This window comes from Pinus tabuliformis, chromosome 4_2 (assembly GCF_031772625.1).
Source record: "Pinus tabuliformis cultivar Carrire ecotype Pingquan chromosome 4_2, CPIR1, whole genome shotgun sequence".
Classification (NCBI taxonomy): Eukaryota; Viridiplantae; Streptophyta; class Pinopsida; order Pinales; family Pinaceae; genus Pinus; species Pinus tabuliformis.
In genome coordinates this window covers 507863605-507880228 of record NC_142304.1, presented here as the reverse complement: position 1 = coordinate 507880228, position 16624 = coordinate 507863605, and the positions used below count along the sequence as shown (strand labels likewise).

The 16624-nt window shown below is 38.6% G+C and overlaps 1 pseudogene across 1 annotated transcript in view; it reads right to left on the bottom strand.

The window, feature by feature from the left end:
* The window catches only part of LOC149170225 (serine/threonine protein phosphatase 2A 59 kDa regulatory subunit B' gamma isoform-like), a 64546-nt pseudogene that overhangs the window by 12486 nt on the left and 35436 nt on the right, over positions 1 to 16624 (bottom strand). The gene's annotated exons all lie outside the window — the stretch shown is intronic.

Sequence of the window (16624 nt, the reverse complement as noted above, 5' to 3'; positions counted from 1 at the left end):
TTAGGATGTGGACCCCACCTTGTACAACCAATTGATATGATCTCTCATGTATCTGGTCAACACCAACCCAGACATATCCTATGCAATTAACTCTCTGAGTCAGTTCATAGTAGAGCACATTGGATAGCAGTGAAATATGTGTTGAGATATTTGCATGGCACAATCGAGTATGGGATCAAGTATGCTCGAGGTGATGGTGTCAGATTGGTGGGCTCTACTGATGCAGACTGGGTACGGAAAAGCGCTTCAGGGTGTTGCTTCAGCATGGGATCAAGAGTTGTTTCTTGGTATAGCAAAAAGCAGAAGTTTGTGGCACTGAGTTTATCCAAGGCAAAGTACATCGCAGCAGGCATGGCTACATGCGAGGCCATATGGCTTCAAAAGTTGTTGGTAGCCTTGTTTGGTTAGAGAATAGAGACAATGGTGATACACTACAACAATCAAAGTTACATCAGGTTGTCAGAGAATCTGGTGTTTCATGACAGGTAGAAATATATAGACATCCAATACCACTTCATCAGTGATTGTGTGCAACGCTGGATAGTCCATCTACAGTATATGCCTACAAATGAGTAGGTAGCAAATATTCTAACCAAGGCTTTCCGGAAGACAAGGTTCATCTTCTTCAGAGACGAGTTAGGTGTTATGTAGAACACCTTCCTCACTAAGAGGAAGTGTTAGTTTGTGTTGCTCGGACAAGTGTTCTAGTCTCTATGGTGTTTATGAGGCTAGGGAACATTTTCTCAAATACCCAAAATTGGTTTCGCGAGAAAAGACTCTGATTAGATTTAATTAAGCAATCAATTAAATTTTCCCAAGTCTAACTTAAGGAAATAGCTTAATTAATCAGTATTAATTGGGAAAAATCGATTTTGCTCTAGAGACTTCCGGAAAAGTCACTTGATGGAGTCAAGACGATCTTAGCCATCAAATGTGATTAGATCATGGTCGTTCATTTCTCAATGTCAATGATAGATTATAAGAGAAAATCGATGGGGTTGGAGAGACACACTTGAGCAGTTCGACTTACCTAGTCGCAGAGATAACAAGGGTGCAGTTGAAGCAGAGGGAGACATCGACAACAAGGGTTTCAACAAAGATTTGGGAAGAGATTTCCGAAGAGGATTTCCACAGATTTTCCAGTGCCTCGGTGACAAGAAAGGAGGCCAATCTTATCTGCAGAAGGAGGCCGAAATAGCAATGCGAGTTAGCCAGTTTACCTAGTGCGTATGGCTAGAGCAGTATTTCCACTTCCAGTTGCCGAAATAATTGTCGAATAAGGTCCGAGTAGCTTCAGGAGGCAGAAGGAGGCAATTTTACTTGGAGGGAGTAATTCCCAAAGGCTGTGCGAATTTTCCAGAGCAGGCAGTGCGCATTTCTAGGCAGCAGTGTGAGTGCCAGAGAGGAGTGTGAGTTTACTGGAGGAGGTCGACTTGGTTTGCAAAGGAGAATTTTTGTCTCCAGATTATTTTTCCAGTGGAGATTATTATTTGTTGGAGCTTTGCCATCATCAAGCAAGCAATTGTAATTTCTCAAATTGTTGAAGAATTAATAATATAAACCCTCATCTGATGCATTGGTTTTAGCCACATTGAGGTTTTTCTAGGCACTTTTGTCCAAAAATATTGGTGTCAACTATCTTGTGTGTGTGCGTGCATTATTTTCTCAATTCCTAAATTTAAATTTGTGAAGTTGCAGTGGTGTTTTATTCAGTATTTGCCGCAAACAATTTGCAGTTGACAAATAATCTGAAAAGATAGGAGAATAATAACCAGAAATTGCGACAGTAATTAAAAATTTCAGTGTTTGACATACACATGATGATATTATCCAATTTCCCAAAACTAGATATTCATTTTATGAGTATTGCATTATTTTGCTCCTAGGCTTGTAATATTTTAATAGAGACTATTGGACTACTTCCAAATATGTCAAATTGTCAACACCATTGTTGTGCACTTCAACCATCTTAAATGCACCTAGCCAATGCCAATTGAATTCCCCAATTAAAAATCAAGGTATCAATCATACTCATGAATAGAAAGCCTACCTAAAAGTTTTAACTTTACAAAGGCTTATCATGTTGACGCTTCGTCCAACACATTGTTAAAAGAACCATCAAGTCCTCTAAGTACTCCTAAGCCAAACTATGTTCAGCCCTGTTGTCAAACCAAGTTAACTTTCTCTCAAGTCTAACTCTCTATCAATGAGACAACCTTGCCAAAAATGAGTCAAAACACTAGTAACTACTGCCAACATTTCAAACCCGAACTCGCAATTAACTCACAAGCTATTCCCTTCCTAATGAGTCCAAGCTGCAAGTGTATGGAACACCTGTAGTAATTTCTGAAATGCTCCAAAACCATGTGAAAAATTCTGCTCAATTAATTTTTAATCCAAAATTGAAATTTTACCTCTTTAAATAGAGGTTTCCAAATCTTAACCTTGCGAATTTTCAGCGTTAGGGCTGTCATGAAAATAAAACAGCAGCAACAGCAGATAGTATTCCCTCTTAACAACTCCAATCATCTAAGCAATCCAAGAGAAGCGATAAACGTGTTACAATAAGTTATAGCCCTCTAGTGCAATCTTATCATGCATATATCAAATCTAAAAACCACCTATGACAGCTGTAACAAAACAGTCAAATCTGCCCTTATATTTTTCAATTAAATCACTAAACAATTCACCCTTGACTTATGTCAAATCAGCAAGACATGTAGAGCTAAAAACTACAAACCATAAAGAACATAGATGATGGAAAATCAAATCTGCAATTTACACAAGTATTGGACAGACGAAAACTTACTTAATGTGCATAAAGATGTAGTCCATGTACATAACATAGCCTTATCACAAGGTTAGTACAATCCACTAGGTCTTCAAAACCCTAGCTAGAGAAACCAAAAAATACTATAGCTCACACCAGGGAGATGTAATAAGCAAGCATGTCCTCCAAGGCAACACAACTCATTTTCTTCTTCTCTTCATCAATTACAAACTAGGGTTTTATCTCAAAACTCTAATCTCCAAATCTCCAAGGGATGAAACCCTAACCTTAGTCTTCAAGAACATCCAACAAGATCAACAAACTCTAGCAACTCCAAGAGGTAGAGATAAGTGGTGCGCTCCTCTTGATCACAAGAATGAGGAGTTATTAAAGGACATTGATGTCTCTCATTCCTCTATATATATGAGAGGTAAGGGAGAGGCAAATAGTACATATGTGAGCCAATGCCCTTACAAGCAACCGACAATTATGAGATATCGGCTTACACATGTGAAGCACTACACTCCAAGGTGATGTCATCAACAAGCAAGGCTCCAAATTCAAGAGCAATCCACAAGGTGTATCCAACACTCCTACAAGCCTCCAAAGACTCCATCAATGCCCCTAAACCATGGCCTCCATCAAGCCCACTCCCCTTAAATGAACATTGTCGCAACCCAATGTTCCCATGCCAACTCCAAGCCTCCATACAAACATCCAAGCTACCTTGTGTTGTCTAGGGCCCAATGCTGACCACCCGAATGCAAAATGTTCCTCCTCATAAGTATGGTGTTCTTGAAGCAAGCAAATCATCTCCATGTGGCAAACATGTAGAACATTATGCAAGCTATCAAGAGATCTCCAATGCCCTAGGGAAGAATGCCAAACAAGCACCCAACAAAGATCAAGCAACCATTGAATAAGCCATCTTCCAATGTGCAAGTCCATCAAGAACCATCTCCCTGTGCAAATTCATTATGAACAATAACAACATGAAGTAATGTAAGTTCACCAATGTTGGAGCAATGTTGAAACACTTACTCGACAAGCAACTCATTGAGGTTGGAGTGTCAAAGTTTGACTTGGGCTTCACAAAAACTTGATAGTAGCATGGTTTAAAATTTAAGTTTCTCCTTTCCTTTTTTATATTAATATTTAACATTGATGAGTTCTTCCATTCACTCGCAACTTGGTCTTGTTGGGTAGAGAATAGCTTGTGAGTTAATTGTGAACTGGAGTTTGATCCAAGCATGCTACTTACTCGTGGTCCAACTCAACTTTGGCAAGGTTGACTCATTGACAGAGAGTTAGAACTTAGACCTAAGAGAAAGTTAACTTGACTCAACAACAAGGCTAGAAAAAGTTTAAATTGAGAGTTCTTAAAAGACTTGATGATTTTTCAACCATTTGTTGTTGGAAGCATCGACATAATAAAGGTAAAACTTTTAGTTAGGCTCTAAAAAATATAATGGAACATTTGATTTTTAATTAGGGAATTTGAACTAGTATTGGCTAGGTGCATTTAAAATTGCTGAAGTGCACAACAATGGTGTAGTCATTATGGCATATTTGGATGGTATCAGTGTTAAAATGCAATCAACAAGACCATTAAAAAATTACAAACCTAGGAGCAAAATTACATGATACCTGTAAAATGAATTTCTAGTTCGAAATGTTGGACAATATTATCATGGTATGTCAAACACCACAAAATAGCACAACAAATGGTGTGTGTTGCCCAATGTTCAATGAAAAACATCTAATAGCACAACAAATTATGTAAGTTGCTCAATGTTGGAAGAAACATTGAAATGATAAGCATCTACCAAGACAATTTCTATTTCACCTCTCTAATCATAATATATGATGGAAAACTAAATGTTAAGTTTGGAAAGTCAAAATGGCATCTAGTAGGTCCATTTAGGATAGCTGAAGTGCACAATGATGTAATAAATTTGGCATATCTCAATGGTAGATAGTGTGAGAATGAAATCAATGAATCTTTTTATTAATATATTACAATTCTTATAGAACAAAATTCTAGTTAACACACTTTTATGTTTTCACTTGTCCTATCAATGTTCATATTCCTAACAAGAATAGGACTAAGCTGGAACCTTCTAGATATTGTGGGCACAAAAAGACCTCTCAATCTTACAAAATCTACATTCCATCTCAATGGAAGATGCTTGTGAGTGGAGATGTCAAGTTTGACAAGGATGGATGCTCCTAAAATTCTTAGGAACCCCCCACAGAGATTGAGGAGGTAGAGGATCTTGTAGCCCAACGGGTGATCCACAGAATCTATAGGAATTAGATTCACATTAGTGGGAGAAAGTTGGAGCTCCTAAGACTTCATTTCAAGCAAGTCATCCTCATAAGAAGTTTTGGAATGACATGGCAATGATATTTTTCATCATTAATGTAGAGCCTTCTCATTTTGAGATTAGCAAGTGTGGCAGGATGCCATGTGGTGGGAGTACAACTCCATCATGAAGAGTGATGTTTGAGAGAATGTGCCTAGAGCATTGGAGGTGGTCTTTGATTGACTCCAAGTGGTTGTACAACGTTAGCTTGATTTGTGACTACATGTTTCTCCCAAAATGAAGGAATTGACTCTGAGGAGACTTTTGCTCTTATCACCAAGTATACTTCCATCAAATTCATCATAGCTTTAGCAACGATCTTTGGTTGGAATTTATATCGAAGGGATGTAAAAACATCATTTTTTTAATGGTCTAATTGAGGAGGTGTACTTTTTTAAAATGATGGGCCTTCCAACACTGCCTATTTTGCTCATGGAAAAGTTAAAACAATGATTTCTCTTAAAGATAAAATATCTCATTGCTCTGCCATCAAATTGATTTTGCTGCAATGCCATCTAAAAGGAAATTTCAAGAGCTTTCTGAAAAAAGATCGAAATAAATATTATGATAAGTAACAAGGAACATATTATCTCAGAAGTTTGATCTTTCAAAACTAACCATTTTGTTAATGAGTGGCAGTTCTTCGTCTTGCAGCAAGGCTATCTCTTTACTCAACAACCAAATTGAGCTTTCCCCATTGATATTTGAAGGAAATTTTAAAGAGCTTTCCAAAAAGGGTCACAATAGAGATTCTAGGCAGTAGTGAGTGAGATATGACCTCTAAGAGTTAACCTCCCATAACTTCCTTATCAATAATGAAAAATAGTAAAGTGCATTGTAGAAAAATTTCTCTCTGTGTTCAAACTTCAGACATCCAATTGTTGCGCTTCTAAAAGGAATTGAAAGGGAACTCAGTGATGCATCCTCAACTAAAATTCAGTTCATTTACAATTGAGGTATGTGTTATTTAAAATAGATGTCAAGATTGAAAAAGTGAAAGATAAAAAAGTAGCCTTCTTACTTTATTATAGGGTAAATAATATTTTATTTCCTTTGACGGATCTTTTTCATCGATCTTTTTGTTCATCATCTTTATCTTCGAGGGAAGAACATTATTTTCTATGGGGACCCTTGCACTCCATGCACCCCACCAAGAAATTTTGCACCTTTTGCACTATATTGACTATTTCAGAATATCAATAACAAGCATCACTTTCAAATTGTTTCACTACAGGATACTGTTGCCCAGCTTCAAACATGGGTTACTTCTTCACAGGAATCTAACACTCAACTTTGTAATGAAGTCACTTATCTACAAAATAATCTTTAAACTTTAAAGTCTTACCAAGCAAAGCCTTTCATACACAGTTTCATGATGGAGTAGACTTATTACAGACTCTATAACTCATCTTTCTGACAAGCTTGTTTACTTTAAATTTACAATGTTAGTGTCTTTAACCAACATTTGAAGAATGATCGTCAGCTCTTGCTTCCTGAATTGAACAATAAGGAAAAGTTCATTTAGAATCTGCGTGACGTAAGTAGTAAAAAACACTTTATAGATGGTTGCTGCAATTTTTATCACTATCTTGAAAGAGATTCTAGTCTTGTTGCTAGCCTCTCTAACAATTATAATGACCCATTTGACAAAGGAACAATCTATATTAATGGGAGTGAAGAAACATAGGATCTTGTTTGTCAAAACCTAATGAATGAATTACGAGAAAAGGAACAGGTACTCGACACCTTGCAAAAGCATATGCACAACTCTTTTGATGTAACTTCTTCTCATAGATGGTCTTCTTATTTCGAAAAGCATACTGAAGGCATTGGTTCCAAATTACTTCCACAAATGGGTTTACTATTGTTAGAGTTGGTCAACATGGACAAGGTATTGTTACTTCTATTGAGATTGAAATGAGACCAAAGAGAGCAGGCCTTGTTGTTTTAGAACTGCATTGCCAAAGGCAAGTCACTATGATCCCTATACAACTATTGTTTTATAGGAACTAGATCCTGTTGAACCAAGAAACAACTCCAGACCCCAATCTAAAACAGCAATCTGAAGTAATTTTCCTGTAAACTACGCTGCCTGCCATGTCAGCATCCATATAACCCACTAGCTTCACTCCATCTCCATGGATATAGCTCAATCCATACTCAATTGTTCCATGCAAATATCTTAGGACATGTTTTGTTGCTACCTAGTGCACTCACTTCAGCTCAACCATAAACTCACTGAGCATATTAACAGCAAAACATATACCTAGTCTAGTATTAACCAGATACATAAGAGAGCCAATCAGTTCCCTGTATAAAGTGGGGTCCACTGCCTCTGACTTGGAAGTATCAATTTTCTTCCAATTGGTCACCATTGACGTAGTCATAGGAAGATCTGCCCATCTCTCTGCCATACTTCCAACCCTACAAAGTAGTGCATCAGCCCCAAATCCTTCATCTTGAACTTTGTAGCAAGATCCCTCTTGCAATCTGCAGAGAGCTTCTCTAAACCTATAAGAAACAAGTCATCTACATACAACACAAGAATGAGTGGTTATTCCCTCACCAATATGCAATACAGGTTTGTGTCAGCATCACTCTTGGTGAAGCCCAAACCCAGCAGATAATTTTCTATTCTAAAATACCATGCATGTCATGTCTGCTTGATTCATACAATGCTCTCTACAGTCTACATACATGGGAATCCCTCCCACGCACCTCAAAACCCTCTGGCTACTCTATATAGACCAGTGTTGATAATATCGGTAAGATATCGGCGATTTTCCAAAATATCGCGATATTTTTGGCGAGTGTAAATATTGTGATACTTTCGGCGATCGTAAATATCGCTGAGAAAATAGCGCAGTATTTTCTCTCCCGAAAATATCGCAATATTTCCGAAATATCGCGCAACAATAGAAAAAAATCGACGGGCAGGTTGGGCCGCAACTAGAAAAGGGAATTTGGTCATTTCATTTGCTCATTTTCATTTCTGAGTCTAGGAGAAGGAAGGGGAAGAGCTTTGTAGTGGTTGTCAAGGAGGGATTTAGAATCAAACAGCGATTATCACCACCAACTAAGAATTTTTCGTGGATCAAAGATTGAAGAACAGTGAGACAAACTTCATTTCTTCCATTAACAAGTATGTTCTTAAAAACCCTTATGTTAATGATTTTTTTATAGATTTAGGGTTATGCTTGCTTGCCTCTTTGCCTACCAACATTTTGCTGCTTTGTTTTTTTTCCATTTGCTGTGATTTTCATGCCCATGAGCCAATGCGAGGGTTTTCTCCATATTTGGACAGCAAGCTTCATTTTTTTTTAACTTTCTTATGCACCCTCTTATTGTCATTTTTCATTCACATTGCAAATAATGTAGTAAATTTATTTTTTTTAATAAGGTGGTTATTGACTTATTACTTATTTTTTTGTGTTGGAGTGTTTAATGCCAATTTTTTGTTTTTTTGGTGCCCTAGGTTTTAATTAGTTCACTACAAATATGCCAAAAAGCCTTGGACCCATTTTGGGAGTATGGGGAGCTTGATGGTGGGACAAATCGGACATATCTATCACACAAATTGTGTGAGACCAAGATGGCAAGAGGGGTTACAATATTGAAATACCATCTGGCTAGACTCCCTGAACATGATGTAATGCCTTGTACAGTTTCTAGTGCGAAGGTTATACAAAAATCTCTTGAAGCAATTGATGAAAAAGACAAAAAGATAGCTACTAGGGAGAGGGCACTGATCTCAGATAGATAGTTGCTAGTTTTATTTGTTTTGCTACATATAAGTGTATAACTCATGATGATGAGATACTTTTATATATGTGATGTTATTTTGTATTGGTTCTCCACATTTGAGTCCTTGATTGAACAATTATCAAGGATCAGCAGAATTTGGTATCGCCTTTGATGTATCATTTTTATTTTACATCCACTACATCATATATATCAGTGCTTTCTTCATATTTATGTGCCAATGTGTTTATTTCATGTTGTTATTTTTTTATATGTTTAAAAATCTAAAGAAAAAAAATGAATATATTATGCATTTTTTTAGGTTTGTCGATATTTTGTCAATACCGATATTTTCAACATTGATATAGACCTCTTCCTCGATCACACCATTAAGAAATGTCGTTTTGATGTCCATCTGATGGATTTTCCAAACCATCTTTGAGCAATGAAAATCACAATCTTGATGCAGGAATACCTAGCTACAAGGGCAAATGTTGTCATAGTCACTTCCCTCTCTCTGAGAGAAGCCCCTTAGCCACGAACTAGGCTTTGAACTTCTCAACAATGCCATCAGCAATGTGTTTGATTTTATAGATCCACCTAGATCCTACCTCCGATTTCCCTTCAGGCCATGGCACAACCTCCCATACACCATTCTTCATGATGGAAGAGTAATCTTCCACCATGGCATCCCTCCAAACCTACTACTTAAATGCCTCTTGAAAACTAGAAGGCTCAACCTATACCAACTCACGCATAAGAACCATGTAGATAGAAAATCTCTATGGTGCTCTGCTTCCCTAACTAAAGTTCTAGGTGCATTCACCTGCTCTTGAGCTTCCCTCAAGGTATGCTCTGCCCATTTCGACCTCTTGTTCTTGGAAGTCTCAACCTAGGTAAATGGAGCATCATGCTCATGCTCTTTGTCCTACACACTAGTTTGTGTTCCTGCAATTTGAAATGATTGTCTCCCTTCTTCTTTTGGTGCTTCTTACTCCTAAACCTCTAGCTCAACTAGTATTGATCAACAAGACATTCTGAAATCCCTATCCTCCTCAAATTTCACATCCCTCCACACCACTATTTTCATGAGTGCAGGAAATTAGACTCTGTAAGCCTTTGAAGTTTCATTGTACCCAACAAAAATGCCTTTCTCCATAGTACGCTTAAGCTTGGTCCTCTTCTACAATGGGATGTGGCAATAAACCAACCATAGAAATACAAGGATGCCCAATCTCTAGTTTCTTTCCCCTGTATGCCTCTTCAAGGGTCATCTTCCCCGCCACCTTGAGTGGACTCCTATTTTGTAAATAAACTACCATGTTACATGCTTCTACCTGTAAGAACATAGGCAAATCCTGATCATGCAGCATGGATTTTGTTGCCCCAACAATGGCTCTATTCTTCCTTTCTTATACTCCATTTTGTTGTGGGTTATATGGAACTATCAACTCCCTCTTAATTCCAAAATTTGCACAAAACTCCTTGAAGGCATTCGAGATGTACTCACCTCTGTTGTCCAATCTAAGCACCCTGATTTTTCTACTCGTTTGGTTCTCCACAAGAGCTTTAAACTCTTGGAACCGACTGAAGACCTCATCCTTCGTCTTCATAAAATAGATCCAAGTGTTCCTGGAATGGTCATCTATGAAGGTCACATAGTAGTTGAACCCTCTAATAGACATGACTAACATGAGCCCACATACATCTGAATGGATCAAGTCCAAGATTCCCTTGGGCTTGTTGTCAGTGTTGGGAAACACGGTCTTGGTGTGCTTGCCCGTGGAACACCATTTACACACCTCATGTTGATCTGTAGTGAAAGATGGAAGTTGCTACAACCTTGTAATATCCCCAACCGCTTAGGAGGCATAAGATGGGGTTCCGTTAGCCTAATAAAGTTCACATAGGTTATGGCGGGGGAAAATTTTAACTAAGGGAACGTGATTTTCCTAGGAAAAACATTATAAATGTTAAAGTGGTGAAAAAGGGGTCATATCCTAAGTTATAAAAAGGGCAAAGTGAGGAGTCTCTCCTCATTCTATCAATTGTCAGTTGAGAAAAAGGGATATTTTGAAGGCTTTTGGAGAAAAGCTTAGGATTTGAGAAACCCTATCCACCATTGCTAACTTCGGTCTTGAAACTATACACCCTAGTTGGTTTAGAAAGCAGAGTCACTCAGATTTCGCCATTGTGCTACTAGAAAAAAGAAGATTTGCAGAAGACAATGGAGCTAAAAGGTGTTTTCTATTTGTGGATTTTATCTTCTAATATGGAGTTTTCTATCTCATTTTACAGGCTGGAAATACCCATAAAGATAGCAAGCCCCCAAGCTTAGTTTGAGGACCAAGTTTTGCAAATACCACTGGTTCGAATCAGTGAGCCAAAGAGGGTCTAGTTTCTATTGCAAGAAGGAGGTCGAAGTTTTGGGTTCAAGAGGCCAAGTTTCCTTCGTCAAAGGGGATTGAGCATCGTTGTGGTTTCTTGAGTCAAAGTTTCCAATCAAAGAGAGCGAGTTACCCTCTATTCCACAGGCCGAGTTCTATTCCTATATCCCTAGCCTAGTTTTTCCCATCAAAGGGTCAAGTTTGCTATAGTTGTTGGGCTGAAATCTCTCCTATACGTTGTTGGCTATATATATTCCAGAAGGGGTTGAGTTATGGTGCTTATTTGGTTGAAAGGAACGTTCCTTTACTGTTGGAGGTTAATATCAAACTTGTACAAGCCATGGGTATCCTCTTGATGGATGTGGGTGTTGAAACAATCATTTCCTATGCATATATATATTATGTATTTTCCAACATGTTGTTAATGTAATATATGTTCATGGCTCATGCCCATTTCTTAGCAAATACTCTGTATAAATTGTTGCTTTGAAATCTGGTTACATTTTTTATCATTGAATGCTTCTATTCCAAGCAAATAAACCAAAACTACACCTACAATAGTGTGCTAACTAGCTATTTGACAGAAATTCACACTGAAGACTTCATTAAAAACTCAATCATTTGTTGGGAAACTTAAGGTACTTCCAAAGGGGTATCTTACAAACCTCCTTGAGCACTTTGAGTGCTCCATGGTACAAGTGTGCCATCCTCCTATGCCACAGCTCCCCCAAGTCACGGTTGTTGTTGTTGTAACTTGCTACTCGCCAATACTTTGTTTGGCTCTCAAAAGAGAAAGTCTATACAACTTGTTTCTTCTTACTCCAAGCACTTTTGTTGTGTTGAGGGTGGAACCATCGAGACAAACATACACCTTCCCCTTTCGGAAAGTCTCCACATAATCCTTGTCCTCCAACGTTGAAACAAAGATCAAATTCTTTTTTAATCGTGGAACGTATAGCACGTCCTTCACCAATAAAGGCTTCTCAAAGGATACACTTCATAAAGCCATTCAAGGATATACACACCAGTTCAGTGTCAAGAACTATCTCCCCTATGACTTCCATCTCACCTCGTACATGCGTCCACAGCCTTTCCCATGTGGGAAGATGCTCTCATCCAATGATGCATTTAACACACACAACCCACTACTTCATAAATCCATTCAAGGATATACACACCAGTTCAGCGTCAAGAACCAGACTGCCATCTCACCTCGTACATGTGTCCACAGCCTTTCCCATGTGGGAAGATGCTCTCATCCAATGATGCATTTAACACACACATCCCACTACTTCATAAATCCATTCAAGGATATACACACCAGTTCAGCGTCAAGAACTATCTCCCCATGACTGCCATCTCACCTTGTACCTGTGTGAGCCTAATAAGGCAAGAAGTTACATTTTCTCCCTTCGCCATTTTGGTGTTGTGGAGTTTGCCCCTTAGTACCACCTTCTGGTTCTATTTGTCACTCTCGTACAATTTTGTGAGTGCATCCCACATCTTCTTTATCGTCTTATTCTCTGACAAATGGGGAATTAGGTGATCTTTTACCCCGTCCAAGATGATTCTATGTGCCCTAGCTTCTTTTACCTCACGGAGGTCTAAGGAAATAGGATCTAATGTAGGCACAACCACTGCGGAGCTAAAAAGGCTCCATATGTTGTTCTCCTTGAGAACAGTTGTAATTCAAACTTTCCATTGGAGATAATTTGAGGCTCCTTCTAATCTATCTTCATACCTGACACTGGTTTCCATGGTAGATCAAACCCTTGATTAACTATCACTGAAGACCAAGAACCCCTTTGAGCTTGAACCCGTGCAACGCTTGAATTTCTTTTAGAGGCTTGGCTCTGATACCATGTTAGTTTTTCAAAACCCATTAAAACGATTTTATGTGCCAATAATTTTTTATATCCAGATTTTAATTTTAGCAGGTAACTAAAATACGAATTGATGCACAAAAACATTTGTTGAGCTTCTAACAAATCTACATAGCCGAAACAGAAATCAAGCACATTAAATTTTGACATAGCTTTTTACCCTAGAAACCCAACCTGCGAAAAACCAACATTCATGTTTTGTTTTGTTTCAACTTCCAAAGGAAAATCAGAAGTTTTATTATAGCAACAGAACCTATCCTAGCACCTAAAAATTTGAATCAAACAGATTTATCTAGATCTGTGTGCCAAGCAACAATATGATGCCTCAATTTGTGTGCCAACAATGCCAAGTTCTATGTGCCGACAGCTTAGAGGAAGCAAACCACAACTAAAAGGTATGGTTCGAGGTCTAGTTAGGGCCTGTGCCATCATCCGCAAGCAGGGAAGAGGGTCAGACCCTATGGAAGGTCTCGACCTATGGCTGGGAATAGCCTACAACAAGGAATAGAAAGCCAAGGCTTGTGCAAGGGCAAAGAAGGCTTGTTTTGGTCGAGTCGCAATAGAAGAAGCAAGCCAGGGCTATGAAAGGTCTACTAGACCTGGACGAGGGAAGATATTTGAGGGTTGTAAGATGTTAAGGGTTATAATTGCCCACAGGAAGGTAACAAGAGCAAACTGAGGGGCTTGTGTGAGGGTTGTGGACTACATGAGGTAGTCACACCAACACCAAGTTCGCTACGCCAAACGATGAGGTAAAGGGGTTTGAAGTTGTATTCTGAGATGTAAAGGTAATTCGTAGACCCAGTGGATCTAACTCTAACCTAGGGGTGGTTCCTGGAGTTAAAGAGAGTGGTTTATATAGGCTAGAGGGCACGCCTATTGACCAAGGAGAGAAGAAGGTTCCACAGACTCAAGGAGTCAAGTTTCAGAGGGAGTTCAAAAATTCAAAGGGAGAGTCAACAACCCCAAAAGAGTGTGCCTTCAAGTTCAAAAGGAAGAGTCTTCCAAAGCCGACAAGAAGACATCATGGTATGAGATGGCCATGCAAGATGCTCAGGAGAAGGAAGCTTCAAGGAGCAAAATGTCTTCGAAGAAGGGTCTAAGTCTTACAGCAAGAATTGCTTTAATGACGAAAGAAGAAGCTTATGATGAATGTGTTCTAGTATGGGAAACATAGCGACTTCCAAGTAATGGAAGTACCTCCCTTGCTAAGAGGGAGTATTGAAATTTGGTAGCATTGGGAGGTACTCTCACGTGCCCTTGGTGCTGGGTATATGAGAGGAAAACACTCATAGAAGTGATTGTATAATTGTATGAGCTAAGTGATGGGGTTTTGTACCCATAGATTTGTGGTATTCTAATGACCCATGGTATTTTGATAACCCATGGTATAGACCCATGGTATTGCATCCCTTGAAAAGGTATAAATTAGAAGCCAATGGAGAGGCAGGAGAAAATCATTGGAGAGGACAATAATAGATATTTCTTCTTGATTTTGGATCTGATTTGTTGAGGAAACTATAGATCTGCAAAGGAGCAAGAGGGTACTCTTGATGTATGAGAGTAATTTGGTTCATGGGGCAAATATGTTAGGACAAATCTTGAAGGAGGTCATTAGGTTGTTCTAAAGGCAAGGAAGGAAAGTCCGCAAGGAGGAAAGGAGCAACTGAGGGCATTAAAGACAACTTGTGCCCTAGGAAGGGCCAGACCTGTGGGAATCTAGCATCCAAAGACTGAAGGACAAGCCATTGAAGGTAGAGGAAACTAGCCGATGGTTTGAGGGACAAAACCACAATCAAAGGAAGAAGGAATTATGCCCTAAGGAGGGACAATTGACAAATAAGGTAGTTGTGTAGGGGTTGAGCACTAGAAATAGGTTTGTGTTGAAAAGTGGTTGTCATTAATGTCAACCCAAGCAGCAACAACCCCACTTTCAAGGAAAAAAATACAAGGAAAATCAAGTTTCTTGGGCTCAAGACCATCATCATTTCATGCTTCTCACGTGTCGATTTTAATGGTATGTGGCACGTCACGAGGCTCCTCACAATTTGGTAGATATGCTTGATCAAATAATAAAGCCCCTTGCTTGTAGTTGATGTCCCCAAAATGAGATGATATGGCAGCACATCATTGGCTATAGAATATTGAGACCAAGAAGGATTTCCATTGAAGGATTAAATTAAATATTATCAAAATAAATTTGGTCCTATTGTTTGTGGGTTTTTTTGGCTCCAAGTCAAATTCAAATTCAATGGTTCCCTCCAAAGGTAAGTCGGCCTAAATAATATGGCTCCAAAAACGATTTTTGAAATTCAAAATTTGAAATATCTTGAAGGTCGGCTCCCTCCAATTGTTAGGATGGCCTGACCCCCTAGAAGACACCTCAGCCTCTATAAACAAGACATTTTTGTCCTCCAAAGACATCTCTCACGTTATTCTTGTGTGCATTTTTCAGAGACAAATTTCGGCTCTGTGGTGAAATGAAGAGTCTTTAGGGTGGCCTGAAATTTTTAGTTGGCGTTGGCACTTCTTCTTTGTTTTCTGGTCAAAGACATTCTCTGGAGACACAAGGTTGAATGAGGCTACTCGGCCTCATATCTGAGGTTAATTGTGCCACATTTTTTGTTGTTTCTTTGGGTTGAGGGCTTCGGTAGACTACTAAGGTCATTTGGCCAACTCAACATTGATCTGAAATATATCTTTTGGGTACGTGGTATGTTGCACGTCACGAGGCTCCTCACAATTTGGTAGATATGCTTGATCAAAGAATAAAGCCCCCTACTTGTAGTTGATGTACTCAAAATGAGATGATGTGGCAGCACATCATTGGCTATAGAATATTGAGACCAAAAAGGATTTCCATTGAAGGATTAAATTAAATATTATCAAAATAAATTTGGTCCTATTGTTTGTGGGTTTTTTTGGCTCCAAGTCAAATTCAAATTCAATGGTTCCCTCCAAAGGTAAGTCGGCCTAAATAATATGGCTCCAAAAACGATTTTTGAAATTCAAAATTTGAAATATCTTGAAGGTTGGCTACCTCTAATTGATAGGACAGCTTGACCCCCTAGAAGACACCTCAGCCTCTATAAATACAAGACATTTTTGTCCTCCAAAAACATAGCTCTCACTTTATTCTTGTGCGAATTTTTCAGTGACTAATTTTGGCTCTATGGTGAAAAGAAAAGACTTTAGGGTGGCCCGAAATTTTCAGTTGGTGTTGGCACTTCTTCTCTGTTTTCTGGTGAAGGACATTCTCTGGAGGCACAGGGTTGAATGAGGCTACTCGACCTCCTATCTGAGGTTAATTGTGGCACATTTTTTTGTTGTTTCTTTGGGTTGAGAGCTTCGCTAGACTACTAAGGTCATTGAAGCATAAAAATTGATAGCTTGTTGACTTAATGTAAAAATACACAAGGTATTTAATAATAATAATGTATTATATCTAAAATGTATAAGTGATGAATGTTACAATGA